Source organism: Papio anubis, chromosome 10 (genome assembly GCF_008728515.1).
Source record: "Papio anubis isolate 15944 chromosome 10, Panubis1.0, whole genome shotgun sequence".
In the NCBI taxonomy this organism is placed as follows: domain Eukaryota; kingdom Metazoa; phylum Chordata; class Mammalia; order Primates; family Cercopithecidae; genus Papio; species Papio anubis.
Window position 1 is genome coordinate 118,477,893 of NC_044985.1, and position 27,185 is coordinate 118,505,077.

A 27,185-nucleotide genomic window follows, 5' to 3' on the forward strand; every position below is an offset into this window, starting at 1 on the left:
GTTCTTGTAGAAATGTTTTAACAGAAGCATTGCATACTGAGCCAGCCTGGCACAATAAAGTAAATATCCCCATGGCAAGTGAACATTTATAGAACCAAGAAGGGCACTGTCCTGAACCTCACAGCACAGGAGACCTGCTCCAACGTGGCTTTCTAGCTCTCTGTGAAGAGAAACCCTAGAAGCTTCTCTCCTTTATAAAAAGGGGAGGCACATAGCTGGGAGTGGTGGTGCACACCTGTAGTCCCAGCTACTCAGGAGACTGAGGTGGGAGGATCATTCGAATCTGAGAGGCAGAGGTTGCAGTGAGCCAAGATCGTGCAACTGCACTCCAGCCTGGGTGACAGAGCAAGACTTTGTCTCAAAAGAAAAAGAAAAAAAAAAAAAAGAGAGGGGCAGAGCATAGAATGTAGGCCCACTGAAGGCTCACAGAAACATGGGTCAATCCTGCACTCAGACTCCTGCCAAGTCTTCATGCCGCACTGCAATCGCCTCAAGGGTAAGGGCAGTGTCTGTCCCATTTATTACTCTCCCCCAAGTACACCAGTGGAGGACCGGGAGCCCGGGAAAGGGAGCCATAGACGTGTTAATTTAACTTACCTGGACAATGGTACAAGTGGCACAGTCAGAGCTTGGGCTGCTAGTCAGGAGCCTCACCATACACCTGTGCTGGTCAGCAAGGCTGCCCACTAAACTATCCTGATATCCAACCTTCTGATAAATGGCAGGACGTTCAGGACTGTATGTCCTGGTCCCCTGGTGTTGAGTAGGGTCAGAGGTCCTGTTCTGGCCCCTGAGTTGTGAGCCGAAGGGATGAGTGTCACCTCTAGGCCATGCACGTGACTCCAGATCAAGATCCTCCAGGGCTCACTTCTCTGCACATCCACCAGCGGCATCTGGGAGGGTTTGACTTAGCCTAAGGCCCTGAGTCACTGTAAGGAGCAGAGGCTCTTGTCAACATGCCCGGTGAGCAAGATATATTCTCATGCTATTTTTTAATGGCTAAGACTGTAGGTGGTTTTAACAGCATAACTGAGCCTGTCTTAGCTGATGACACCCCCAGAGCCAGGGACCAGGGCGGGACAGAGGGTCAGGAGCTCAGTCCTGCAGAATGGGGAACAGCGGACGGGAGTTGGAGATCAGACGATAGCGGTCGGTTTGGATGACAGGAACCTGGCAGGTCCCTGCTGTGTAGCAGGCAGAGGCCACAGCCAGTCCTGCCTAGGGATGAGTTGTTCCCCAATCTCTCTTGCCATCTAGCTCTGCCTCCGAGACCCTGCCCTGAACCTCTCTTGGCTCTGTAAATCTGCTCATCTTTCAGCACAGAGCTCTTTAGACCCCTTCAAGCACCAATGTTCTGGAGAATCACTGGTTAGGTCACTTCTAAACTGGAGTACAGTGGGGTCAAAACAGTCAATCATCCCAGGGGCTTAAGTGGCTGTACCTCCTGTTTGCTTCTACCTGTCACATTAACTCACAGCAGTGATCCTCCACCCACAGTATGAATAACTGGTCCCAGCAGCAGGCAAAGACATTCACTTCGTGGCTCCCTCCTCCCTCATGAGTCACCTTCCCTCCCCCTGGCCTTGTCCCATCCTCCTCCAGTTAAACAAGGTTCTCATTTTCCCTTCCCTTCTCCACTCTTATACCTCATCTTGGGCAAGCATCTTCAATCTAGGGTAGCCATCAGCATACTCACTCCCTGTGGGAGAGTCAGAGGGTCCTAGCACAGGGCCTGGCCAGGTACTCAAACAATGTCTAGCAACATGACCTCTCCAAGCCTCATCCTCCTCCATGGCAAAAATCAGGCCCATCATGTTTAACCCACATGGTCACTGTGGGTCATGCTTGGTAAAGTGCAAGGAACTTGGAGGATGCTTTATAGATGCCCAACAAGTCTTTGCAGCTCTTGAAGGAAGCAATGCCTTTGTTCCCGTCAGTGAAGGTTCCAAAACACAGGTAGGTGCTGCCCCTCTTACGGCCGTGAGCACCTCAGTCACACTTCAGAGTCTCACCCTGCTGTGCGGACCTTGCCACTGACTGGAGCCCAGGCCTGAGTGTGAACCATGTCCACTTAACTTAGTGACGTCGTGCTCAGAGCACACTCATCGGAAGCTAATAACAAGAGGAGTTTCTCTTTCACCATTTGAAGAAAATGTCAGGAAATCCATGGATAGACATTCTTCTAATGACTTGCCCTAAATCATTTCTCTTTATCCCCTGGGAGAGACTTGCTAACTCTGTTTCTTCCTTAAACTCGCACCTGGGGCAAGGAATGCCCAAAAATGCCAAGCCCCACTGTTGCAGGTGCTAATTGAAGCAAGTAATAAGTTCCTCTTCCTAAAAAATGTAATAAGCTCCTCTGTGTTATTCAGTAGCTTGAAATATCCAGTGTTTTTTATTCCTTTTAATCATAGATACCCTCCTTAGAGTAGAATAAATGGCAGCTCATTATCTTGCCTAATTTGCATGCTTGCCAATTACATACCTAGCAATACAAAACATAAAAATACAAATGTTTAGCGGCAAACAACGATTTAAGCCTGGAATAAGCAATTCTCCCTATTTTCATCACCAATGTCATACCCTATCTTGCTGCCAGACACGAACAGGAGAGCAAATCCACTTTAGACAATGGTCTTTGGGGGCCTTTGGGGGCCTCTTTTATCCTGAAAAGCTTTGAGCCAAGGAGGAGGCATTTAGAGAAAGACAAAATCCACACAATAAAAATACCTGTTGGCTGTTAATTGGAAATTCAGAATGCACTGCTGCAGGGCATTAATTCCTGCTGGCAGCTTCCCTGTCCCCAGCCCCTCAGTCCTGGAAATTCTGGAATCTGAAGGTGAGACATTTTGCGAACTTTGGCTGCGACGTTAAGCAGAGGAGTAAAGGAGCCACAGGGTGATTGCCTCAGAGCAGAGAAGGAAAAGCCCCCGCTGCATTTCCACCCATCAGACCCACCAAGTCCAGCACGGGAAGCTCATGCTGATTTCTCTCAGACCACTCCACACCCACAGAAAGCCCCAGGCTTCTCCTTCTACTTTTTAAACCTCAATTCATGGCCCAGCCCTGAATTCATGGCCACACAGCCAATTCTCATTCCCTTCTTTCCCCTCAATCTGTTTCATCAATCTCCAGCTGCAGAACATTCCAGACATCTGTGTTCTCCATGCTGGCTGCCCACTTAGGAGGAGCGTGCAATGCAATCCCTCATCACCAAGGCCGCTCTCACCGTCTCATTGCCTGTCTCAGCTGCACCTTCAGTGTTGCTTGACTAACTTTTTTTTTTTTTCTCATTCGTCTTCATTTCTCTTTTCATTCTCCACCACAAACATTCCAAATAGTCACCAGGTAAAACGCTAAACAGGTGCATTAGTCTCCCAGGGCTGCCTTAACAAGGTGGATTATTTTCTCCATTTGGAGAGTTCTGAAGCCTAGAACACACAGAACAGCCCAAAAAGAAGGATGAATCCAATATGCAGAAGGTTCTGCAATAGAGGGTGAGATGGGTCCAAGAAACACAACTTTATTATTGTTATTATAATCCCTTTTTCATCCCCAAGCTGGTGCATTCCAGAAAAGCATGGGTTATTAAAATTAAAAGGAAGACAAAAAATCAGAGAGCAATATTTGCAATAATCATGAGAGACAAAGAGCTAACATTACAATACAAACAGAGTTCATAAATGTCAATAAGAACGGTAGAAACTCCAGAGGTAAACATGCTAATGATGTTAATTGATACTTACAGCAAGAGAAATAGGAATGATGAATAAATGTGGAAACAAGGTCACCACATGCCTAGTAATCAAAGAAATGCAAATTAAAATAATATCAAGATAGTTTTCAGAGCATTTAAAAAAATTTGTTCAATGCTCTCTGAAGCATAATGAAGCAATCCCTTACACACTGCTTCTGAAAATGAACTAGCAACAATTTACACTTTGGAGACCCCATCATAAAGAAAAACAACATTCTGAAAAGCATGTATACTCCTACATATTAATTTTAATAATGTTTAATAGTCTTTTTAATGATGGAAAATGGAAATAATCTGTATGTTCAACATTAGAGGAACGGCGGCTAAGTCAATTACAATTATCTCCTGCAGAGTGCGGTCTGAGTCCCATCTCCCCGGTGAGCACTCAGGACCTACTTCTTGATCAAATCTCTAATATTCGAGGATCACATCCCATTGTGATTACCTGTCTCTGTATCTATCTATTTGCTTCCACGTCTGTGAATTCTCTGTGGCAGGGATGCTTTTTACTTATAAGTCCATATCCATTACTACTGTAGTGTATAACTTGTAGTAGAGAGTCAATGAATATTTATTAAATGAATAAAAACAAAAGGTATATAGATTATCCTGTATTCATAAAAATAGTATTGGGAGCATGTTATGTAATTAAAAATGCTCATGTGATAATGACAGAGAAATGTCAAGGAGGAAAAAAGTAGAAAAGGAAGAATGTATTCTTGTATTCATAATGATAAAAGAGCTTACATTAAGTTCCTTTTATGTTTTGTTTTGTTTTTGAGACACGGTCTAGCTCTGTCACCCAGGCTGGAATGCAGTGGCTCACTGCAACCTCCACCTCCTGGGTTTAAGTGATTCTTGTGCCTCAGCTTCCCAAGTAGCTGGGATTACAGGCATGCGCCACCATGCCCGACTAATTATGTTTTTATCAGAGACGGGGTTTCATCATGTTGGCCAGGCCGGTCTCAAACTCCTGACCTCAAGTGATCCACCTGCCTTGGCCTCCCAAAGTGCTGGGATTACAGGTGTGAGCCACCACACCCAGCCTCCTTTTGTGTTAAGTGCAATTTACATATATTTTGTTTTCTTTTAATCCCTTTAATGATCCTTTGGGGTTCCAACACTGTTTTAATTTTAAAGCAAATAGCATTTTTATTTCCACATTGCTGATTAAGAAGACAAATCTTAGGGCGTTAACAAACTTAGTCAAGATGATACTACCAAGCTTAGCTGGGGCACTTACCCAGGCTGTCTGACCCCACAACTGATTTCCTGAATACCATGCTGTACTGTGTCTAGTGTGAATACGGATAATAGTGTAAATAGTGTGAAACAAAGACATTCAACCCTGCACTGAAAAAGTGTTGTACAAAACTCTCCAAAGATTGACCATGATTGGCTTCGCTTACTAAGACTATAAAGGTTAGTTTTCTTTATTATAAATTTTCTATATTGACCCTGTATGACATTCACAATGGGAAAAGTAATAAATGCTTTAAAAAAAAAAAGCAGTGGTAATTGAGGTGGACGTGTATTCACTCTAAAACAAAAATCTAGCTTAGAACCCACCCAAAGAGTCCTATTTGCTGAAACATTAAAAGGACCTTGTCAATAGCCTAGAGTTGGGTGGCCCAGCTAGCTGGTTGCCCATGCATGCAGGGTATCAGCAGAACTGGACAACAGATCAGGAGAAAATTTTAGCTTGAATAAGTTATCCAAACATTAGAAAAACCTGGAAAGAAGCTATTGAAATGTCCAAACGCATGTAGGGATTATTGCACAGTTTGGTGTCGCTTAGATTGTCATTTCACATGGCATGTGGGGACTTATTCTCCAGCACTCAAGGCCTCCATGTTTTTATGTGGCTGAGCAAGAGATATGCATTTTACAAGGCAAACTCACGGAATGGATTCAAGAAGGGTTGAACATTGCAGTCTATTTTCAAACCATACACCCAGACATGGATGGAGTAGAAGGCCACAGAGGGGAATGAATGAAAGGACATTTCCTATCAATTGCTCAACATGTCCTATGCACAGGCCCATTGGACTTTTCTCTGGTGCTGTTAACCGGGGGAGCTGAGACCTGCCTTTGGAGTACATCATGCCAAGGAGTTGAATTCACGTCAGCAGGAGACACTGCACAGTCTCCAGGGTGGTCGAGTGTTTATCGGACATGGCATGAGTAGTCCTGTTGGCATTTCATTGTAATTCACCATTAATTTCAAGCTGATACCAATGAATAGGACACCGTGACAGTCTAATGGTTTCCTGCCCCATGCTGATGGCAGCTGAAGTGTTTATTTTTCTAGGTGGAGGCATTGATCTCAGGGTCAGAGGTCAATTACAAAGACTAGCGGGTGAATTATGACTAATGTTAAGACATTTTGCAAAAACATAACATAGTGGGGTTTCACAAAAATGTGGTAAACATTCAGAGTCTTTGTTAAATTCTAAGAATTCTCAGTAGGATGGCAAGAATAAATGCTGTTTGTTTCAGGCAAACAGAGAGAAACACGAGCAGCTTGCTAGAGGTGACCACATACTTTCAAGAGGCTCTGGAAGGTAGCAGGGTAGAAGCACTCTGTTATTCGTTTTGTTCACATAAACTGAGTACCCAGATTTCAACAAGAACCTGGATGAAGGAAGGGCCATCAAAAAACCCAATTCTCAAATATCTAGGTCTGGCCTAATGAAACCCTTAGCCAACAGTGGATCCAATGGATGGGTTTGAAAGACCATTCATCCTTTTCAGAGCGGATTAAAAAGCATGTGAATAAGCTTTTCACTGTCTTTTCTCACTAAAATAAGTACTTAAAACCTCCTCCAAACAACTTGTATATAATTTTCTCACAACTGCAAAACCATGCACTCAACTCCTCTATCCCTGACCTTCCTGAGCTCTGTGTGACTGCACGAAGTCACACGACACTCCTTTTAGCTGAACATCTAGAATACCAGTAAATTCTCTCCCACAGAATTCAAGTGAAGGTCCCTTGTGTTCAGCCACATCACAGAATTCTCTGACTTGTGATCTGATCTTTTTCTAGCATGTGATTCCAGTAAAATGACCCGTTATGCCTTAAGTTTAAGTTACAAATATTTACAGGCCTAGGGTCAATTTCCTTAAACTTGATTTTTTTTGGTCCCACTGGTAATTTTTTGAGAAATTTAAAGTTATTGCCAAAAATTATATCCCTTCTATTTCAAAAAGCATGACCATAATATTTGCACAACTCATGGATTGTGATTGTTGGATACCATTTTTAATCAACAGAGATAGTTTAGCATCTCTTGGCCAATCAAAAGTCAGGTTTTCTTAAATATTATATTCATCCTAATTGTTTGCTATTGGGTCTTTTTCCAGTTTGCATTTTTATTATCTCCCTGTCTGTATCTTCCTCCAATTTTATTTAAATGTAATTGACAAAGAAACATTGTGTATATTTATGGTGCATATGATATTTTGATATGTATGTACCTTGTAAAATGATTACCACAATCATGCTAATTAATGTATTCATCACCTCACATAGTTATTTGTGTGTGTGTGGTGAGAACGTTTTAACATCCACTTTCTCAGCAAATTTCAATTATATGATATAGTATTATTAGTTTGCTCTTGCACTGCTATAAAGAAATACCTGAGACTGAATAATTTACGAAGAAAAGAGGTTTAATTGGCTCACTGTTCTGCAAGTTGTGCATTAAGCATGATTCTGCCATCTGCTTGGCTTCTGAGGAAGCCTCAGGAAACTTACAATCGTGGCAGAAGGAAAAGGGGAAACTGGCATCTCATAGAGTGGGAGCAGGAGCAAGGGGCGGGGAGGTGCCACACACTTTTAAACAAGCAGATCTCATGAGAACTCGCTCACTTTCATGATGACGGTACCATGTAGGGGGATGGTGTTAAACCATTTATGAGAACTCTGCCCCCATGATCCAATAACCTTCCACCAGGCCCTACCTCCAGCATTGGGGATTACATTTCAACACGAGATTTGGGTAGGGACACAGATCCAAACCACATTAATTATTAACTCTACATACCGGGCTGTGCCTTAGGTCTCCAGAACTTATTCTTCCGGCATAACTGAAATTTTGGATCCTTTAACCAACATCCCCTCATCCCCGCTCTCCAGTCCCTGGCAACCATCATCCTACTCTCTGCCTCTGTGAGTTTGACTTTTTAAGATCATCACAGTTGTTTTTAATTTGACATTTAAAAGCTCTTAGCAATGAAGAGATTCTCATTTAAATAAAATTATGAACACACATTTTTTCTTTTTCTTTTTTTAAAATAAAGATGGGGTCCCACTTTGTTACCCAGGCTAGTCTTAATCTCCAGAGACCAAGTGATCCTCCTGCCTCAGCCTTCCGAAGTGCTGGGATTACAGCCCCACCCCACCCGGCCCATTTTTGTTTTATCTTTGTGTTTTCCTCTTCCCTTTCCCCCCAGCACCCCGTCTTCATCCAAGTAGATCTGTAGCTTTGAGCTAAAGAGGAGAAACGGGACAGGGCAAAAATCGTAAATACATAAATAATAAAAGCAGAACGAATAAATCTTCGCTTTAAAAGCCTAAGCCCTTAAAACACCAGAAAAGGTTTACAGCGTGGACAAAATGTTTGAGAAATACGGGTAGGGCTTCCTCAGAGACAGGAACGCATCTCTGGACTGGGGGAAGGAAATGGATAAATGTTGAGGAGAGTGAATGTGGGTGGGTCTCAGACAGAGCCACTCTCAGGTGGGCCCTGGAGGGGCTGAGACCAGGTGCTGCCAGAGGGGGCAGGGCAGGTAAGACATTGGACAACCATGGCGGTGTTTTTGTGCCCAAGAGAGGGTGGCACTGAAACAAACACATGTTTCCTCCCCCGTAGTGATGCTGAGAGCTGCACTCGAAGGGAGCAGGCGGGCAGACAGATAGTTCATGGTAGCAAGGCCAATGTCCTCCAGCCAAACCACCAGAAGCACAGCTGCAGTTGAACTCAGTTGATTTCATTGACACATTGCAGTAGGCAGAAGAATCATGGGCACGTAGGTAAGAGGCATTGGAAGGACCTGTTATAGAGCCTGGGCGCGTGTTGTGTAATGCAGGGAAGGGCTCAAAGAACTGGGACACCAATCCAGGTTGGATGCTTGCAGGAAGCAGGCATGATTCTCTGAGTGCATGTCTTTATCTGGAAGGAGGAGGGGGTGCAGAGACTAAATCTCCCTGGGAAAGAGGCGGCTCAGGCGCATCACGCTTGCTCACTTCTGCGGCATGGGCGATCCTCATGCTCTCTCTCAGTTCAGGTATGATGATGGAGCGGGCCTGTCTGATGGTCACAGAGTGGCTTTATGTGTTGTGAATGCTCTGCGAAATTCTGTTCAACAGGACACCCAGGACCTGTAGTAAGAGTCACACAGCTCCCAGCAACTTTCAGGACCAATTGATAGTTCTAGGCCTGCTCCCTTTCTCCACAGAGACCTGTGCAGCTCAGTAGCTAAGGGCAGATGAGGGCACACCTGTGTGGGTCAACAACCCAAATCTGGAGCGCCCCATCCTGCAGTCCCACCAGACTGCTTCGTGATATGCAATTTTAAAGGACCTGCATTCTTGAGGAGCCCATATAGACTGAGACTGTTTTCTTCACTCCAACGGAGCTGAAGGTCTAAATAGAAATTAATTTGAAGCTACAGGATAAAGGAAATCATATTTCCTGCAAACCTGAGTTGCGGCCAGAGACTGCTAACAGTTGGATACTCCATGTCTACACCCTGACCTGGTTACAGACCCTCAGATTAGAGCCATGACATTTCTAGGCAATGACTGTGGTCTTTCAGAGGTCAATGCTGATTTCAGAAATGTCAGTGGCTTCAGGTGGCATTTAGTTTCAAAGTTTCCTGCAAAATCTTCTACATTCCCCAAACATATCAATACCACGAGCTGAAGAATGAGCCGATGGAGCTTCTTAGGATTTTCTGCTGACTTTAGTTCTTTGTTTCCAGGGATAGTCTTAGAAAGGATTCGGGGCATAGAGAGTTATCTAGAAGGCCCCTAATATAAAGTTGGAAATTCTTTAAAAAAATAGAATCTTGGCTGGGCACGGTGGCTCATGCCTGTAGTCCCAGCACTTTGGGAGGCCAAGGCGGATGGATCATCTGAGGTCAGGAGTTCGAAACCAGCCTGAAAAAGTGAAACCCCATCTCTACTAAAAATACAAAAAATTTGCTGGGTGTTGTGGCAGGTGCCTGTAATCCCAGCTACTTGGGAGGCTGAGGGAGGAGAATCGCTTGAATCTGGGAGGCGGAGGTTGCAGTGAACTGAGATCACACCATTGCACTCCAGCCTGGGTGACAGAGTGAGACTGTTTAAAAATACATATATAATCTTTTTCCTCTGAGATGGAAGTGTAATTCCTGTGATACTTGCTCTAGATTTCAGGACAAGGGCACCTGGTTCCCCATCAAATGGGCAGTCCCTCTAAGCATTCATAAATCCATCAGCTCAGGCTGTATACGGTCAGAGAACTGGACAGAACAGCAAATCAAAAGAAAATCTCCCAAGAAAGTTTTCCAAGACAGCCACTGTGCATTCAAACAAGCAAAGCTTTCCACTTTTGCTTGTGGCAAAACTGACTATTTCCTGCAAATGGTACCTGTAAAGAGAACCAACAGTGGATGTAGCAGCCATGGGGGCTCCAGGCAGCTAGGATTCTAGAAGATTCTAGAGAAGATGCTCCTCTGGATCTTAGTCATTACTAGAGAGTCAAGGTTTAGAGACTGAACAATGAGAAAGGGAGAAGGAGGCTGCCGGCATTCAGGCAGGGAAGCCAGCCCCGAACTTCTGCCCTAGACTAAAGGCAGGGGCTCCCAGGACACTGCTCATATCTGAGGCGCAGGGCACAGCTGGGCTAACGGGAATTGTTTCTGAACTGGTGGCTGAGCTTCTTGCGGGGAAGAGAACTACACTGGAAGGAAAGGCAACCTTCTCAGAAATGGAGGGTGGCACCAACTCCTTCCAGGGTGGGAGCTGAGGCTTCAACCAGCACCATCAGAATCCGGGGTACCTACCCGGAGCCCTAACGCCCACTACCACCCCAGGAGGTAGTGTACAGGAGGTGGGTACCATCCTGGGACACCAATCTGGGACAGAAGCTCCTATTCTATTCCATGTGAATGGGAAGCCCATGCTTGCTAGTATATTTGTGCATATATACACATGCACAAGGTGGGGAGATAAATGGGGTTCTCCCTTCAACCTCCTTCTCTCCTCACTTTCCCACCTTTCAGGAGGACAAGTCCCTTTAGCATGATACATAAAACTTAAATGATTACAAGGCAATCAGTATCACAGCGACAGTGAACTTGTCTTATCATGCTTGACTCTGAAAATGATGGGGACTAAGCCGGCAACTAGCCAAGTTTGGTCACAAAATGCAAGCAGGACTTGTAGTCCTGGCCCACAAGCAGTGGGGACGGTGAAACCAGGACTCAGGTGGGAGAGTGCAGAAAAAGAAAGTGAGTGAGAGCCCAAAGCCAGAGAGGGCTCCTGGGTTCTTGTACAAGGTGGACACTGGACGCCCTGCAAGGTGAAGAGATGGGAACCATAAAGAAAGCGTCCCACCATTTCCTGTTCTCTAGGTGTGCTCAAGGGGACTTCAGGGAAGCAGAGTTCCTGATATTAATGGACTTGGCCAGCAAAGCTTCTGAGATGGCTTAAACTTGCACACACACACACATACACATACACACACACAGACAGCATACAGATGCACACACACACACAATACATATCACACACATATACCACACATGAAACATATACATGCAACACACACACACACACACACGTTTGCGATACAGTTCTTTTTAGCCTCTCTGAATTGTCTATTCCTAAACCAATCTCTATTCCTTCGGGAGCCCCTAGCTCTAGAAAGCCCAGAACAAAAATAGGCAGCCGTTGTGTGTTTTGTAAATTGTGTACTACCCCTCTCCATTTCTTTTTCTTTTCTTTTTTTTGAGATGGTATTTCACTCTTGTTGCCCAAGATAGAATGCAATGGCATGATCTTGGCTCACTGTAACCTCCAACTCCTGGGTTTAAGCAATTCTCCTGCCTCAGCCTCTTGAGTAGCTGGGATTACAGGCATGTGCCACCACACCCGACTGATTGTGTTTTTTTTAGAGACGGGGTTTCACCACATTGAACAGGCTGGTCTCGAACTCCTGACCTCGGGTGATCTGCCTGCCTCGGCCTCCCAGAGTGCTGGGATTACAGGCATGAGCCACCATGCTTGGCCCTCCATTTCTTTTTTCACTGTAAAAGTCAATGGGGTGGTGTCCTAATGAGACAAAAATAACTGAGGCTTGGGGCAGGAAGCAAAGATAAATGTTCCCAGCCCTGCTTGTCTTAGGGAGTCATTTGTAATTGAAAGAGAAAAGTGCTTTGAATTTTTCTCTTTAGGCCAGCTAACCACAACATGTCCTACTTTTTAAGCTCACGGGTAGCCCTCTTCATTTCTAAGGGCACATGCCTACCATGTGGAACATGCCAAGAGCTGGGGTTCTGTGGATAGGGGTTAGGTCCTGCTCCTGACTGCAGAGAGTTTTCTTCTGCCTTCTTGACCCCCACACTCTAAGTCCTGGCCAGATCCTCTTGGCTTGCTCATGGACATGGTAGCCTTCCTGCCAGCTGGGGGAACATCTCATTTCCCCACATATTTGAGAGTGGTCATTATCCAGTAGCAACACGCACATCAAATCCTTCCTCTACACAAGCAGCTAATTTTAAAAAATCAAGACAGGGGGCCATCTATGAATGTGCCCATAAGACTGTTCTTCCTGGCCGGGCGCGGTGGCTCAAGCCTGTAATCCCAGCACTTTGGGAGGCCGAGACGGGTGGATCACGAGGTCAGGAGATTGAGACCATCCTGGCTAACATGGTGAAACCCCGTCTCTACTAAGAAATACAAAAAACAAAAACAAAAAAAAAAAAACTAGCCGGGCGAGGTGGCGGGCGCCTGTAGTCCCAGCTACTCGGGAGGCTGAGGCCGGAGAATGGCGTGAACTCGGGAGGCGGAGCTTGCAGTGAGCTGAGATCCGGCCACTGCACTCCAGCCTGGGCTACAGAGCGAGACTCCGTCTCAAAAAAAAAAAAAAAAAAAAAAAAAGACTGTTCTTCCTAATGGATCCTGGGTCTCTGCCTGCTTTCCTCGTCAGACATTCCCACTTCATCAGACGCTAGGATGTGCCACTCCCTCTGAGAAATATGTTTATGACTAAGGATGCCTTTTCCTGGGTTTCCAAATGTTTATGCTTCTGCACATTTTCATAGATCCTCCTTTGAAAGAAAGGCCAATGGTTTAAGTACCACCATGGAGGTGGGAAGACCTTCTTTTAAGCGTCCCCAAATTGTCAGACCCTAGAGCAGACTTCATTTCACATTGCAACTACAGTTCATCAGTATAGTATGCAATGACTTGTGAGTGATACTGGACTCACCTCTTAGAATACACGCCCTGAGGAGGTTCCAGAGGTCAGAGTGGACCCAATTAAAAGTTAAAGTGAAGGGGCAGAAGGGCAGCCAAAGATGTCAGATCAATGTGTTTCATTCTAAGAAATACATTGGGATCTCCTAATGGAATATCCTAGTGGGAGCTTTCATACGATGATAAAGTCATGAGGAAATGACCATTTCTAAAGAGGCAAAGGCCCATCATTAAGATGAAAACATATTGTGCATTTTACTAAACCATTTTATTTTCTTTAAAATGTCTCTTTTTGTGCTGTACTTTCATAGTGATCATTTTCCACACTCCATCCAGCCACCTAAAGCCTCACTTATGTTCTGCGACTACGGCCCGAAAGACACAGGAGCTGAGTGTGTCCTTTCTGTACAGAGCTAGACTTCCTCTGAGATCACAGTCTCCCCTTCTCCCTCAGTGCCTGGGTGGGGTGACATAGAAGGGAGGTTAATGAGTCAAATGAAGTGACCAGGTGACCCTGAGTCGGGGGGTGTGTAGACGGGAGCCTGTAGCTCTGCTCCCAAATTCTTTTTGAGCACCGTGGCTGTCCACTTTTCTTGGTTGTCCACTTTTCTAGCTTAAAAATTTTGCTCTATGCAAAGTTTTTTATGAAGACGGGCTTTGAGTCACCTTGCCCCGCCCCCCCAAAAGAAACCACTGTCCTAAACCCCTGAAGTTCAGTATTTCCTTCATTGACTGTGCACAGGTCCTTGTTGTCAGCTAATATCTTAGTTCAGAACCTTCCAGTCACAAAGACTTGAATGCAGGAGTTACTTGAGGGGTGGGGGCTCACCCTGAGAAGCATGAAGGAGGGAGTGGAGAAGGCTAATGGAGAAGCAAGGAAGTGCAATCAGGGTGTGTGCTAAGCACATCATCCCCGGGCAGCTGAGGCCAACCCTGTGGCATCACGCAGAACATGCGGGGGGGCTGTCCCTCCAGTGGAAGAAAAGCTGGGATATTTATCTATAATTCTCATGCCTCATTCATTGAGGGTTTATCCTAAAGGTGTCAAACTGCCTAATGGGTTCTCCTTGTCCACTGCCCAGACAGAGCCGATTTACCACAGGGGAACTGCAATAGAGAAAGACTTTAATACACACAGAGCCAGCTAAACGGGAGGCTGAGGTTTTGTTACTCAAATCAGTCTTCCCAGAAATTCAGAGACTGGGCTTTTTCAAAACTAATTTGGTGGGTAGGGGGCCAGGGAGTTGGGGGGTGCTGACGGGTCAGGTTGAAGATGAAACCGCAGGGGGTCGAAGTGGGTGGGCTGTGCTTGCTGTCTTCTGTTCCTGGGTGGGATTGCAGAACTGGTTGAGCCAGATTACTGGCCTGCATGGCTCCGGATGGTGCCTTAGAATGCAGGGTCTGAAAAATATCTCAAGCACCGATAGGTTTTATAATAATGATATTATTCCTAGGAGATTTGGAATCTTGTGGCCTCTGACTGCATGACTCCTAAACCATAATTTATAATCTTGTGGCTAATTTTTTCGTCTTACACAAGTAGCCTGATCCCCAGGCAAGAAGGATGTTTGTTTCAGGAAAGGGGTGATATCATCTTTGTTCAACGTTAAACTGTAAACTAAATTCCTCCTGAAGTTAGGTCAGCCTACACCCAGGAGTGAACAAGGGCAGCTTGGAGATGAGAAGCAAGATGGAGTCAGTTGGGTCAAGTCTCTTTCACTGCCATAATTTTCTCACTGTGATAATTTTTGCAAAGGCGGTGTCAGTGTTAGATCCCAGAATTTCTGGGCTTCCTGAGCTTGGGCTGGACAAGACCTGAGGTGCAGTGCCCAGCAACCTCGTGGGCAGAGAAGCAGCATGACATAGCCGGGAAGCTGTCAGTGGGCAGGGATCTGTCTGTGGACGCTCCAGGGACACTCAGGTGTGTGCGTGTTGCAGGGAGTAAGTACCGGGTGGTCCATTAACAGCATGTGCTGCAATTAATTTTCATAAGTTTATAGAGGTCCTTGGTTGCTGATGTTTATACAGAACTCCTGAGTTAATTATATTCAGAGTTACAGAGAAAAGATCTCTTGGCTAGATCAGGAAAATAAAACTTACCAAATTGAAAAAGAAAAACAGGGCTGGTTTCCCTTGCCCTTGCCTTTTAACTTTAACATAATGACGTGCTACCACTGTGGGGTGCTCTGCGTGGAAGACATCCATGCTTGCTCTAGTCCCACACGCTGGCAGACCCTCCCACTCTAAGGAACAAAGGGATAAATGGAACGAGAGGAAGAGTTGGAAATTATTAAAGCATTTTTTCTTTTGTCTTTCCCTGAGTGTGGCATCCGTCTGCCTTGGCTCCCAGAGAAACAGCAGGGTTGAAATTAACATGAAAACAGAAGGAATCCAAAGAAAAGAAAGCAATTTCAGCTTATGAAATTCAAAGTAGGATTTCACAGAACTAGTGCACGCTCCCAAGACCAGGCAGGATTGTAAGAAAGGATTAGCACACTAAGAGCCCGGCCGGGACTATGAGGCCATTATCATGCTGAGGATGATTAGGCCACGGACTTTAACGTAAGGAGAGTAGGTGGGCCCTCCTCCTCACCCATGGGAGAAGTTGATGGGAAGCTCTGGTTCTCATTTCCCCTTCCCGGATCTGACTGAAAGGGGGGTATGCTAGACAGACACGGGGTAGCCCAACATATTTCAGAGAGTCAGGGGCATGGTCAGAGAGAAGGTGCTTTGGGGGTGAATGGCTGAGTCTCTGGCAGCTCCCAGGAGGCCAGGACCAGTGGCTGAGGCCACACCCTGGGGGGCTGAACTGGATTCCACCAGCATTAGCTGAAGGAGGACAGAGGTTCAGGGGACTCAATTGCTCTTCTGAGCCTGGAGGAGGCACATGGACAAAACCAGGCCCTGACTAGCAGAGAAAGAACAGAACATGAGCTTGTATGCTCTAGAACTTGCCAGAATACCCAGCGAGGGGACAAGGACGACCATCCCCTGGGGGACAGCAGACCTGCCACGCCTCAGGCACGATCTTCCCTCCACCACCAGGCACAGTCTGGTGGGGATGTACTCCCGTTAGCCAGGATGAGGGTGACTGTCATTCTGCGGCTTGGTTCTTTGGTTGGTCTGTGTTCAGAGGCGTCATGGGTGGTTTTGGTTTGCTCCGTGGTGGGCGCAATCTGATGCGGATGCTCATGATCGGTGACATCATTTGCATTCAGCAGGAGAACCCCAAGGCTAGGTTGGGTGTGCTGGGTGGCACCCAGAGCCTCCGGCACCCAGAGGTCCTAGAAAGGAACCAGTGGGGAGGGGCTCCTGAAAGCAGAGAAACGGAGAATTTATCCCAAAAGACACAGCTCTCCCAAAGTGATTCTTTAAGAGCTTTTTTTCTTGTTCTGCACTATTTATTTCTTAAATTAGAGTCTACATTGAGTCCAGTTTAAGAGCTTAAATGGAATGAGGTTTAAAGCTAGATTAGACATTGACTTCAGGTTAGTCCCATTTTTTCCCAGCTAAGTGCTCTGAATTGGGTGCTGTCAGAAAGCGGGGACAATTCTACAAGTGGACGTCACAGGAAGTCTTAGCAAGACGGGGGACAGCCCAGAGCGAGGCCACAGCTCTGGATTCCATTTGTATGAAATTCCAGAAGAGGTAAGTCCACAGAGACAGTGGCGCTCCCGTTAGCCAGGATGAGGGGCGATTGTCATTCTGTGGCTTGGTTCTTGGTTGGTCTGTGTTCAGATGCGCCATGGGTGGTTTTGGTCTTACTCTGTGGCGGGCATAGTCTGATGTGGATGCTGATGTTCTGTGACATCATTTGTACTCAGCAGGAGAACCCCAAGACCAGGCTGGGGGTGCCGGGTGGATCCCTGATGTCAGGGGCTGCCTTTCTCTTTTCCATCAGAACCGAGATTAGCTTGATGTGGACAAGCATATCAACAGTCTGTTAGATAGCTTCCAAGCACACTTTACTATATACGAAAATGTAGCCTCCCAGGAAGAAGAAATATGAATCAGGTAGAAATGGAGTCCTTATTCATCAAATAGCTTGGTCTGTTTGTTAACGATTTGTAAAAAGAGCAACTTAGATCCAGACTTAGCAACATACTGCACAATAAATTTCAGTTAGGTTAGAGAAAATTGTTCTTCAGAAAATCTAAGCGCTAACATTTTAGAAACACACATTAAACATATTTCTCAAATCCTCGAATGTCACAGGATTTTCTAAGTTGAAGCACCAGCATTTATCTCAAAGACAGTCATCGGTATAGTTGAATCCATCAAAATTTAAAATAGTATGTGTCAAAGCACACTATAAATAAAACGAAAAGTCAGACATCTCATTTTAAAAAGTGTTTCAAACAAAAATGAGAAATGAAAATATCAATAATATTTAAACAGCTCACATACACCAATAGAAAGGCACTAAAATGGATAAACGCATGATCAAATGTATACTAATTTGATATACAAATGATTACTAAAGATTTGGACAAATGCCTTGCTTTGCTAATAACAAAAAGTAAATAGTTGTGATATACAGTGAGAAAACAATCGTACAAACAACAAAACAAAGCACAGTTCCATGTCCCAAAACCGTGAACAATTTTTTTAATTGAAAACGCCAAACAACCACGATCCTGTGTTTAAAATTAACGCTCTCAACTACTGTTGGTAGAGTTATAAATTGTTCCGACTTTCTTTGAAAATAACCTAGCACTGGATATACCCATGCCTTTTAGACTTCTAATTCTACTTCTAGAAATCTAACCTGGAAAAATATTTCAAAATGCAAAAGTTTTTGCACAGGATGGTCATAGGATATTTATAATAAATAAATATAATATAATATAGAATATAAATATAATGTAAATATAATAATGAAAGAAAAACTGGAACTTACTTAAAAAGGTAACAAAGGGAGGGTGGCAAAAGTCATAGAGCTTTCTGTAAAATATAATGTTATAAATTGTATTTCACAGAGTCCTAATGGCTTGGGAGAAATCTTTGTATTTAATGTTTATTTGTCCCCTTCAAAAATACTTTAATATTTTAAAATATTAAATGTGACATTGCATGGTCATGTTTGACCTGTAAGATATTAAGGATTTTAAAAGGACAGTTTTTTTTTTTTTTTTTTATCATGAGTAAATTTTAATTTGTCATCTAATATAGAAAAAAAACTACTGATTTAAAAAATACTGAAGGTTTTTTTGAGGATTTTGTTTTCTTGGCATTTGAAGCAAATAACTGAACCTTCCCCATCTCAGCAATTAGACTCTACCTTGGATGGAAGCACACATTCAGAAGAGTTTTAAATTTTACACATGATTCACCATGTCAAGCAGCTTGTGTTTTTTCATTCTGACATATGTGTAAATCCTTTTCTTGAGGAAAAACAATTTGATCTTTATTATTCCAACACAGCGTGGGTGTCTGCCATGAATGAAAATGTCAATGCATTTTCATAACAGAATATACCTTTTGGTATTGGCAAAGAAATTAATTCTTCATTGCACCCGCTGCATAAAGAAGTGACTTTCATCCTGTGTAACGTGTGAGCCTCCATGTTGCATTATTAATATGCATTATTTACAGGCGTACAATGCAGAGAGCAATTTCCCATAAAATGGCTGAGTGTTTCGTCTTGCTCATTTGAAATGGTTTGAAAATGGTCATTCAACTGGATTGTTATGGTAATGCCAAAAATGTATGTGGTATTTTAGAAACAATAATGTAAAATTTGGTAACACAGTGAATCATGAAAGCAGGTGTTTAAAAATTACCACCAACTCCTCTGAGTCAAAGACAGAGAGCTGTATTCCACCAGCCACAGGTGGCTCCTGGGAGTTCCTGGTCTGGCTAGAAATGCTGCTATTTCCTTCTTATTTTGCTCCCTGCAGCCCCTCTCCTGGGGCCACTGGGCAGCCCCATGTCCTCCATGCTTCCCTCACCCCCGATCTCATCCCAACCCCCACCACACATGCAGGCTGATTACATTAGAAGCAATGCCCACTTCCTCTGGGCCAATTAGATTGTCGGCAGAAGGAATTTGGAATTGAGACTCGGAGGCAAGTTGGCCTGCAGTGTGGGGCACTGGAGCTATAAACTCATTGAGATCCTCAAACACAGAATGACCATGTGACTCTGCAATTCCACTCCAAAGTATGTGCTCAAAAGCACAGAAACACATACTCAAGGACATGCATGTTTATGGCAGCATTGTTCACAATAGCCAAAAATGTGGAAACAATCCAAGCGTCCATCAACAGAGGAATGGGTCCACAAAATGTGGTCTATCCATACAATGGAATATTACTTAGCCATGATGGAGCATAAATGAGGAGGCCAGCAGAAGAAGCTGGCATCAGAGAGGATGACGAAGTGGGCATGCAGAGAAGCAGAGGCAGGTCGGGGAGGTGGAGGTGGGTGGAGCCAGCAGTTATTGGTGACATTCCAGTTCCTATAGTCAGAGTCCCCTATCCCTGCAGTAAATGTCCTCTTATCTCAAGTGGAAAGGACTTCTGCTTCTTGCATCCCAACAGCCTCAGGAGGTCCTAATGACATGTGCCCAAGGCAGTTGGGGCACAGCTTGGTTTTATACATTTTAGGGAGACATGAGACATCAATATGTGTGAGATGAACATTGGTTCAGTACAGAAAGGCAGGACAACTTGAAATGGGGACTTCCAGGCCACAGGTAGATAAGAGACAAAAGCCTGCATCATTTTGGGTCTTTGATCAGCCTTTGGCTGAGTACACAATTTACATGTGAGAACGGAGTGGAGGAACAGTCACTTATGCCTCAGTCTGGCTCAGTGAATCTGCATTTTTACATAAACAATAAGGCGGAAGAAACAATCAGATGTGCACTTGTCTTTAGTGAGCAGAGGGATGACTTTCAGTTCTGTCCTTTGTCCCACATCTGTGAAGATAAGCTATCATCAGTTTACATTGCCAGGGTGAAATTCAACAGAATTGTTTTAGGGTAAAGATCTTGAGGCCCACAGGGGATTTTCCTGTGGACAAATAGTGATGGAGGTATGTAGCTTTTTACTCTTGGTAGCTATCTTATTTAGTAAGAAAATGGGAGGCAGGCTTGCCTGATGCAGTTCCCAGCTTGAGTTTTCCCTTTGGCTTAGCGATTTTGGGGTCCCAAGATTTATTTTCCTTTCACAGGCCTTAAGCTGTGTTTGTCAGCCCTTGCCACCTGCAAGAGAATGCTGATGGTCACTTCACAACCATTTGTAATTCAAAGTTTATCGAGTGCCCAATACGGACCCATCACTTGAGGCACGTGAGAAACTCTGGGTTGAGAAAGACCTCTTCCCTCCCTTTCAGGTAATTCATAGCACCTGTGAGATCCGGAGGCTCTAAGATCATTCCTATCATACAGGCAGTGAAACTGAAGCTGGAGAAATGGAGACACTTGTTCCAAAGTCTTGACGACAGGAGGAGGGAGAGAGCTAGGACCAAGCCAGAGAAAGCATTCTCAATAGCCCCATTTTCTAGTTCAGTTTCATTTGGAGCTTCCATACAGATGAAGAGTGATGTTGTCAGGACAAAACATGGCACATCATGGCGCACTTGTATGAGAGAGCTACATGATAAAATGGGAGTCTTTCCTGGAAGATGCCCCAGAGCAGATGGGACATGCATGGAAAGTCTGGAGTCCTGGCTCCTCCTCTTTAACCACCTTGGAAGGCAAACTCCCTGGGGTCGAGGCTGTGTGTACTTACATCTGCTTTCTGCTTCCCTTCCAAGACCCCAGCCAGGTGACCCCTTTGCTTTGCTTATTACGGGTTCCATGCCAAGTGTCCCAGCAGCTCATGGCCTGGAGGAAAGTCACAGAGGCCAGTCTGAGGTTGCCCATTTCTCATGGGCGTGGAGAAGACCTGTTCTTCCACGGTCGGAATGAAAGTGATCATGGATGGACGAGGGGCTCTCCCGTGGCCTTGAGCTTTCAGCTGGTCTGGGATTGTCGTCTAAACCCTTCTTCACTAGCAGGTAAATTAACCCATCAGGGAAATTTGGCAGCTATTACATTTGAAATGATATTTTAAAAAAAGTGTTTAGTGGTGATTTTAACCTTGGCTGGTATTCAAGTAATTTGTCACATACTGCCATGGTTCTTACCCATTTGTCAAAGCAATGTTGCAGAGCCATTAGCAAAACTCTCCAAAATTGTGCAGGGCATCAGATGGAGCAAATCAGTTCTGATTAAAAGTGTGATCTTGCCTTTTTTTTTTTTTTTTGAGATGGAGTCTCGCTCTGTCGCCCAGGCTGGAGTGCAGTGGCGTGATCTCAGCTCACTGCAAGCTCTGCCTCCTGGGTTCACGCCATTCTCCTGCCTCAGTCTCCCGAGTAGCTGGGACTACAGGCGCCCGCCACCACGCCAGGCTAATTTTTTTGTATCTTTAGTAGAGACGGGGTTTCACCGTGTTAGCCAGGATGGTCTCCATCTCCTGATCTCATGACCCACCTGGCTGGGCCTCCCAAAGTGCTAGGATTACAGGCGTGAGCCACCGCACCCAGCTGCCATATTTTTAAAAATGTTAATCAGACTATGACGCTCACCTTCTAGAATCCCCCTTCCATCCAGAATAAAACCAACCCCTTCCCCAGGCATGCAGGCCCCAGGTGACTTAGCCTGGGTCTGCATCCAACTTCATCTCCCTCAACTCCTTCACTGGGCTCTTGTCCTGCCAACCTATAGCTAGACAGAGCCCTTCGTTCCTCCATGTGACAGCCTCCTTCACTCTTCCCAAACTCAGTTCCCATATCCCCAACATTTGACATCTGCAACGATCCATTCTCGGTCCCCAGCATGCCCATTGCTGAGAACCAGGTTATTCTCCATCTAATGCAAGCTTGTTTAATGCCTGCCTCCTGGGATACCTGCAGGCCAGGGGCCATTTCCATTTTGTTCTCTCTCTGTGCCTCAGGTCTAATGTACAGCAGATGCTCAGCGGACATTTGTGGAACAAATTCACTGAAATAATAATGAGTAGAAAATTTACAGAGGACCCTCAAAATAGGGGCCTGTTCCGGGATTTCCAGAATCTAAGGTCATGGGGACTCAGATCATCAGAGCCAGAAGCAGCCTCAGAGTTGTCAGGTCCAGCCAAAGCTGCCCCAGCTCTGAGGCTTGGGTTCTGGCCCAGCTGTCTGCAGAGTCAGTTGTGGAAGCAGGGCTGGCCCAGGCCTGGAGCACCTCCTGTTGCTCTTGCCTAGAAGTGTTGCATCCACAGGGAAACCATTCAGATCAGAGAAGGAGTTCCCAGCACGTGAGCCTGTCGGGAGACAACCTCAGCTCCCTGTGGCCACAGTGGTGGTGGGAGGAGGTTGAGGGAGGCTGCCTCCTCCATGCTGGCCACCAGGTCTGCGCCCATCTCCCTCCCTCCCATCTACACAGCATGCACCGTTTAGAGCTGGATGTGCACAGAAGCCAGTAATGGAAAGACTGCGAGTTTTTGGCTCACGCCTGTAATCCTAGCACCTTGGGAGCCCAAAGCAGGTAGATCGCTTGAGCCCAGGAGTTGAAGACTAGCCTGGGCAACATAGTGAAACTTCATCTCTACAAAAAATAAAAATTAAAAATTAAAAAGTTAGCTGTGTGTGTTGGTGCAAATCTGTAGTTCCAGCTACTTGGTAGGCTGAGGTGGGAGGATTGCTTGAACTCGGAAGGTTCAGGCTGCAGTGAGCTGTGTTCATGCCACTGAATTCCGGCCTGGGTGACAGAGTGAGACCCTGTCTCACAAAAAAAGATCGTCAGTTCTCAAAAATTCTCTCCTCCGGTTAATTCCAAGCAGCGCTTTCTCCCTCTGGCTCCCCTCTCTGAGTCTATGTCACTCGTCTGCCTCGGCTACCAAATTATCTTGATACTCTCAGGGGCCTGGCCCTGGGCACTCTCCTCTTCTTACCTGGTACAGTCTCCATGGACAATTTCCTCCACTCCTTGCCTTAATTAACATCCATTTGCCTACGGTAATTAAATTTCGCTGTGGTCCAGAACTCTCAGCTGAGCTGCAAACCTGCAGGGTTGAGCACAGCAGGCCTCCTGGACGTTGCTGCACCAAGATGGTGCTCCCAGCCACCTGCTCCTCCACTCATTTTTCTCCTGGCCAACGAGAAATCTGGGGCAACACTTGTCTCCTCCTCCTCCTCTTCCAGCCCCCACCGCCATGACTCAATCATCAGTACAGATTTGCCTCCTGAGTATGCTGGAATTCCACCCCACTCCTCCACCCTCTCTGCTATAACCTTAGCAAAGGCTTCCTGGCAGTTTTCCTCCCCACACAGTGTCATGAGAGCAAGATTTTACAAACTCGCATTTAATCCTGTTTGAAATGGTCCCATATTTTAATGTCATCTGCAGAAGCAAGTGCCATCTCTGTGGTCTGTGCATCCTCAGCCTCCTGTGCTGGCCCTTTTCTTTTTCGCAGTGTTTCCTCTAGGCGAGAGCTGCCTCAGCTCACACACATGGAGAGGTGGCAGAAGGTGGCCCAGCCTTCCCAGATAGGACACGCTTGGTCAGTACCCCAGGGCCTTCGTTTGGGCTGCCCCTCAAATCCACAGCTTCATCCTCTCCCTATCTGCCTGATAAACACCTCCTCTTTTCTCGAGAGGGTTCAAGGACCACGAGAGTTCTGTCTATGAGAGTTCACTGAGTGCCAGCTGCACAGGACACTGCAGATGCCTGTCCCAGGACTGGCCTCATGGAGCTGCCATGTCTTTGTAAAGAGGACAGAGACGCGGGCTATGCAATTCATTGCGTCCTGAGTGCTGCCCAAGGGAAGCATCAGAGGAGACACCCAGGGTAGCCAGCCATCCCAACTATCCCAGATTGTCCCCATTTGAACAGTAAATTCTCATCTCCTGGGAAATCCCTCAGTCCCAGCAAACCAAGATGGTTTGTCACCTTACAACTTGCAGGGTCAGAGAAGGGAGAGCCAGGAGAACAGTCGGTGTTTGTTGGAGGTCAGGAGGATGGGGAGAGGTTGCAGGCAGACAGAAATACCTGGGGGAAGCACCTGAGAGAGGTGGGTGGGGAAAGGCCTGAGCAGGGCAGGTTCCAGGGGCAGAAGGAGTCCTGGTTGGGCTGCAGTGAGTCAGATCTCTCTGAAATGACCTCTCCACCCTCATGCGCTACCCTCAGCTCCCAGAAATAGTCATTCTCTCCTCTGAGGCCCTACCAAACACCACGCCTACACCAAACATAGCACATACATTTCATGACATTTTCTTAACTTATTACTTTATTTACTGCTTTTGCCAACTTTCCTGCAAGTGACTGTGGACAGGAGGCCATTATCCAATACCCTGTGTCTCACAGTTAACAGCAGGGGCATGGCAAACCAGGGGGGTTTGGGGGAGACGATGCTTCAATCGTGCTTCAACCTCCCAGAGCATCTTTCACGCATCCGTGAAATCAAAGTCGTATGAAAGCAGAACTATTTTTACATGATAAGCAGGGGAGCATATCCTAGCAATGTGTTTCCAAGGCTCCCTGAGACACAGGAGAGCAGAATGGCAGGAGACACCCACAGCCAAGAGTGCAGAGAGACAATTAACACACAGCAAGAACGTTATCACGAGCCTGGGTTTAAAGGAAGATTCCAGATCAGACTGAGATGCCCTGGGCTTTGCTCTCCCCTTTGCTGTCATCAGACTCAAAGTTCCATGAAGACAGAGACCCTGTTGGTCTTGTTCACTGTGTCCCCCAGACCTACAAGAGCACCTGGCGCTTGGAAGGCATGCTCAGTCTTTACTCTCTGAAGCCGCTTCAATAAAGCCCGGCTGTGGCAAGTGTGGTCTATACAGCATTGGTGACTCTTGAGACCTCAGCCACATCTATTGAATCGCAATCTGCATTTTAACAGAGTTTCTGTGCTACATCTTAACTTTTGAGAAGGGCCTTTTGAAAGGGCTTGGTCATCCCAAGCTAGTGACCTCAGCTAGTTATAAAAACCAATTAAAGGCCAGGCACGGTAGCTCACGCCTGTAATCCCAGCACTTTGAGAGCCTGAGGAGGGTGGATCACCTGAGGTCAGGAGTTCGAGACCAGCCTAGCCAACATGATGGAACCCCCGTCTCTACTAAAACTACAAAAATTAACCAGGTGTAGTGGTGGGCACCTGTAATTCCAGCTACTCAGGAGGCTGAGGCAGGAGAATCGCTTGCACCTGGGAGGTGGAGGTTGCAATGAACAGAGATCACATCACTGCACTCCAGCCGGGCAACAGAGCAAGACTCTGTCTCAAAATAAATGAATAAATAAATAAATAAATAAATAAATAAACAAACAAACTAACTAATAAACCTGAGGCCTCCTTGCTTATCTGGAAAACACTTCTTCATCTTCGGAAACCCTGCTCAGGAGTTCCCCTGCTGAGAAACTTCACAGACATCAGCCTTTCGCCATCAGGGTTGATTGCTCCATCTGCCAGGCAGTGCTCATCCTGCCCTGTGTTCTCCCTTCTGTCAAGGTGTTTATCGTGCGACAACACGATCTGCTTTACACGCCTGTCTCCCCACCAGATGGGTCAGCCAGACTGATGTCCTTGAAATAAGAAAAGGAATCTTATTTATCTTTGCATTCCAGGTCTGTTCCCACATGGAACCGAGCGTGATCAGTTGTGCGTGCCATCCTGTGGGCTCTCCCTTTGAGTCCCACATTCTAGAATCTCACACTTCACCAAAGAAGGTCTTCCCTCCCTCCCTCCTTCCCTCTCTGTCCCTCCATTTCTCCCTCCCTCCTTTCTTCTCTTCCTTCTTATCTTCCTTCCTTCCGATGGAAAGCTGGAAACTCAAGAAAACATTTCTTTATGTGACCTAGGTACTAAAATTACTTGGTACCATTGCGATGGGATAGAACACATATTTAACATGAAAAAGGAAATTCCCAAGATGATTTATGAAGGCTTGACAGGAGAGAATGGCATGGCATTTTCCTGGGCTGCCCAGATTTCCTAGCCATTCCTAGATGCCGAGGATATGGCTACTCTAACCCAGCAGTCATGTCGCCTCATCCACATGGATCTCTGAGAGTGCAATAACAAAATCTAGGGATTCAAGTCAAACTTGCTGGATGTGGCTGGGCACTGTGGCTCACGCCTGTAATCCCAACACTTTGGGAGGCCGAGGCAGGTGGATCACCTGAGGTCAGGAGTTCAAGACCAGCCTGGGCAAAATGGTGAAACCTCGTCTCTACTGAAAATACAAAAATTAGCTGGGAGCAGTTGCATATGCCTGTAATCCCAGTTACTCAGGAGGCTGAGACAGGAGAATCGCTTGAGCTGGGAGGCAGAGTTTGCAGTGAGCCGAGATCATGCCATTGCACTCCAGCCTGGGTGACAGAGTGAGACTCCATCTCAAAAAAAAAAAAAAAAAAAAAAAATTGCTGGATGTGACATGCTTCGGTCCTTAAGTAGATGGGTACGTCACCTGCTTAGACTGTGAACTCCTTAAAGACACACACTCTGCCTTAGACACATGTCTGTGGTGGTTCACATGGCACCCAGCTCAACAAATACTTTGTTAACCATGAGATCCAGAAGACCATCACAGAGGTGCCCATCTGCATGCAAAGCAGGTGGAAGCAGGGCTCCAGCTCACGCCCAGCTCTCTGTGTGTGCCCCCCAGCAAACAACTGCACCTCATTAAGCTGCGGGTTCCTTGACAGGATGTGACAGCAATCCATGCAGCTGACAGCACTCCCTCATCACTTCCAAGGTCGTGTACCACGGACGGCGCTAGAAATACGGCCAGAATTTTGAGCATCTTTTTCAATTTGCTGTCTTCTGCCTGACATGCTGGTGAAATTGAAATTGCTGAAAATTGATATGAGTCAGTAGGGCATTAAAATGTTGTTAACTGAAGTATGAGAATGGTCATGAATAACTATTGTTATTATTTAGTTGTTGTTGTTGTTGTTTTTGTTGTTGTTTTTTTCACATTCTG